Below are 4,658 nucleotides of genomic sequence, written 5' to 3' on the forward strand. Positions count from 1 at the left end.
ACTAGCCAACATGACTGCCAAACACAGGGCTGTGAAAGTAAATCACTACTAAATAGGCACTTATTCATGCGACACTAATTTGTTAACGTCCTTGTAGGAATGCCTGCAAACTGTTGGGCAGGGAAATCTATAGTACATCAAGCTAAAGTTAACTTGTTTAAAGGTAAGCCAACTCCTCATACTGAACTCTTGACATTTTAAGTGATATATGAAAGATTCCAAATATTACAACAAAATTACTCTTCCACGATGACAATGTTAACATTACCTCTTGCCAAAACGGTCTAGTTTGACATTAACTAAGGTACTGCTTCTCAGTTTAACTCAGTCACCTTAGCCAAAGATAAAACCAGCCAGCTGGAGTTTATGGTGAACATCAATATCAAGTTATTCTACAACACTGCTTCTGTTGAAATACAAAACAATGGTTTAGGAGAGACTCACCACAGTCCAATGACGGAACGTTTTACCTTCACAAACCGCGTGTTGCCACTTATATATACATATACACATGATATTCCACGTGACCGATGACGTTCGAGCTTCGTACGTCACGAAGGTTTGGCGCCAAATGATGCTGAAATATGAAGAGGGCGTGGCGTGAGGAGGGCGCGACAGTCTATGGACTGGAGGACCTTGACGTCACCACTGGAACTAGGCTGAATTCAGCGGACAAAATGTAGAAAAACATATATTTTTAAACGGAAACGGTGGTGCCTTGAACCATAGATATCCATTATAAAGGCCTTTATTCATTCATTTATCACAGTTGTGTATGCAAGCCTGCTGTGTTTACAAATGTGTTGCAGCTGATTGGGTAACACCTCTGACACGCCCACCAAACGGGGAAGCCCATTGCCCAAGTTGCACATTGTTGATTGAAAAACTGTTTAATGTTTAATTAATTACTAATTTATAAAGTTCCAGCAAACCCAGCTTTCTTCGCAGCACCGTGAAAGTGTTTTTTTCTGTTCTGTGACTATTTTATAACCCTACACTGGGATGACTGGAGGCAGTATGTGGAGTCAGTTTGTCACATTCCTGTTATGCAAATGTTAGCAATCGTTAGCTAACGTAAGCTAGCGTGACATATCACCAGTGACTGAAACCTTTCCATCAACATCAACACTTATGATTTTCAAGTCAGATCAGTTGGAACTGTGTAATTATTATATTTATATGATAAGTATTTAATATGTTTATATTTAACTTATATCTGTTGTAATCTGTTTTAATAGATCTGTCCTCTCAAGTGTACCTGAGCGCTGAGTTTCGTCGAGTTTCAAAGACATTTTGTAAGATGTATCCTGAAATAGTGTTGATGGCTTGCATGACTGAATGTTTAATTTTATCAGCGGTGAACCTAAAAAACCCCTCAGCCCTTCAATTGCAGACACAAGTTACCTCATCTGAAGTGGCTGTGATATGTATTTGTAAAGGAATATTTTTCCGCTGTGGTAATGAAAGTTGGTGAGGAATGTTCAGTTTTTATTTAAATTTAAATGACCTTTAAAAACTGAACATTATCATATTTATGAAGGGAGGATTTATTGCAGAAATGTTGGTTTACACTGCAGTAAATTTAGCTAGATGTACCAAATACCCAAACTGAAAACTGAATAGCAACCCAATGAAGGAATAGTCAAATATTTGGGTCCAGCCCTACTCCACTGGCTTCCAAATCTCTTCTATTTTCATGTTTAAGGTTATAGTTAGCTTCTGTTTCTCACCCATTGTTTGAGTCACTGTGTTTGTCTAAATTTGACTTGTCTTTTAGTAGTTGCAGCTGGATGGATTTGTTGTTATTGCTATCAGTATTATTATTTTAGAATTACATTGGTAGAACTGGTAGACTTTATGGCTTGATGTGCTGTAAAAATATTTGGATAATAATTATCTTGATTGTAAATCTATATTTATTCATTTAGCTGACGCTTTTATCCAAAGCAACTTACAACTGCTATATATGTCAACAGTCACACTCCTCTGGAGCAACTAGGGGTTAAGTGTCTTGCTCAGGGACACAATGGTGGATGGGTCACAGTGGGGAATTGAACCCCAGTCACTCACACCAAAGGTAGGCATCTTATCCATTGCACCATCACGACCTCTAGGAACAACTCAAGGTACACAAGGAGATACCATCCGACCCCTGTGGCCTCCCAGTGAGAGGATGACTGACATCTTCAAAACCTGCAATTTAAGTACTCAGTGTACTCACAGAAATGTCAATATCAACGACAAGTAATATTATGGCTGTCCCTGACTAAGGATTTACATAGTCGAATCAGAATCGGTAAGTCCTGCCTATAGTCGACTGATAGTCAAATCATGTGTGTTTCTGTGCGCAGTGATTGCCAGCCGGGGGAGGGGGGCTACACAGGGTAGCTCCGCTTTAATCTTGAGAAGCTGCAGAGCTGCAGTCTCTATTCATTCAACTTACACTGTAAATTTCCAGTTAAACTGAGTTTATTGTTAACCCTTTTCTCTCTGTCTCGCCTGCCATTCACCGGTCTTGTGCAGAATTGCGTGCATTCCGTGCTGCCGACAACTGCATGCACGTCGCGGCTCCTCGCGGGTCTATTTCAAGTAGCCGGCTATTTAAAATTAAATTACGATAAAATATTCTAGGTATGATTCATCAACGGTGATAAATTATCCGAAAGTCCTGCGAGATGCGGACAACTTGGCCACCAGTGAAGCTGGGGCTCTGTCTCTTCAGCAATTGTTCCTCCACTGGTATTACACACATACACGCTACGTCTACACATGCGCACTGACGACCCAGGGTTAGGGTTACAATTTTGGATTTATTTACGGACTTTAAAAACATTTATTGAAAGTTTTATTCTTTTTACCTGGTTATTTACAGCATTAAACGTTTAAATGTATATTGTAATAGGCTGTATAATAACTTATTGGGAGAAAACTGGTAGTTCTATGTAAAAATCAGACGTTGAGCACCCCCATAATGCCAAAATGGCATGATCTTAGTTTCGCTGCAAAGCTTCCACTGTGAGATAGACAGTCGAATCAGGCTCCGCCCATCGAAGCATCGTACCTTCGACTGTTTGGGGTCAGCCCTAAGTAATATGAAATGTAAATATAATGTGCAACAGAAAACCAACTCGAATGCCTCTTCCAGCAACTGATAGGTTTAAAGAGATGAAAGGATAGGTTTGTGTCTTGATGTGTACAGTGAAAAGGTTATTGTTGGCTATCAGCATCCCCTTCATAGACATGGCCAAATTGTTAGAAATTAGGGACAAATCTACTCTTCTCCTTTCATGAAAAAATGTTTCCCAAACCTCCCAAACCTGGGTTTGGATTCTGTGTGTATTTATATTAGTAGCATTGTCTTTGAACAGGGTGTACTTTTAGAAAAAAATGAGTATGTGTACCCAATGCGTAACAAAGAAGAAACAGACATCAGAACATGGCTGGCAAGTGACCCTAGAGGGCACAGGCATGTGTCCACTAATGAGGACAATAGGTCTAAGGCCCCATCCACACTACTCCTTTTTAGTTTACAAACGGAGAATTAAAACGAATACTATCTCTGTCCACACCAGCGTTTCCGCTGCGTTTTGGAGTTAATCTCCGTCTACATCAAAACGATTGAAAATGCGCAGCTAGGACCCGTACAGGTGCACTGGGCATGCGCGTGCCAGTGTAAACATGAAGCAGATGGTCTATTCTGTAGTTACAGAAGATTTGGCGAAAGAATAAATAAATACAGACTAAGCATCAGACCAGTTTTTTTTGTTGTCGTTGCATGGATCAATAACGAGCTGGGACTGTTACTGAATGTAACATGGGAGTGTGGCGGCAGAAAACAGACAGTTGTTGTAAGTAAACGGCGACCTGTACAGTACAAGTGTAGGCAGATGAGTGTTATTTGCACAGTACAGAATATTTAAATAAAAATATGATGTCAAAAACCCGTTCAGCAGCATCGTGTTTCTGCTTTGCAAGACCCAATCAGAGTGCCCAGCGTGAGGGGCTGTGTCATCGTTTCTAAAGTCCTCCGTTTTGGCCCGTCTTCACAAAAACGCATTAGTGTGGACAGGCCTAAGTTGAGCAGAATGAAGTATATGGTGCATGGATCTCAAAACTCCCCCAAAATTCCCCATATGAGGACTCAGGATTTTAGGAGGCTAAGTTTAGTTGAAGCTAAATAAGGCTTAAGCAGTCTAGTAAAAATTAAATGGATATTGTTGTTAGGTCATTGTGTAAACATGTCTGTCTAAAAATACTTCTGATATGTTTTGTGGTTTGTCTAAGTCAGACTGCTAAAGTCTCATAACTGTTTCTAATGAACTTTAGAATTTTGTCCTCATTCTCTTACAGTTGAGTCAGATTAAGAAAGCGTTATTGCGTCAGTATAGACAGAAGGAATCATAACAGCCACCAGTAACTCTTAACATTTTGGCAAGTGAGTATTGTATCAAGACAGGCTTGGAAAAAATAAAAAATATGCTTTTAAGTGTGTGGGGGGCACCGATGAGCATGCAGTGCTAGCTTTCTTTTATAATTATCCACATAATTGGGTTGTTTGTATTTTGCTGTGCAAAGATGAACCAGACATTGCTGACACTCCTCACTGTGGTCACTGACGCTCCTGTTGCTGTCCGCTTCAGCCAAAGTGAAAGGTGGCT

The sequence above is a fragment of the Micropterus dolomieu genome, linkage group LG14, assembly GCF_021292245.1.
Source record: "Micropterus dolomieu isolate WLL.071019.BEF.003 ecotype Adirondacks linkage group LG14, ASM2129224v1, whole genome shotgun sequence".
In the NCBI taxonomy this organism is placed as follows: Eukaryota; Metazoa; Chordata; class Actinopteri; order Centrarchiformes; family Centrarchidae; genus Micropterus; species Micropterus dolomieu.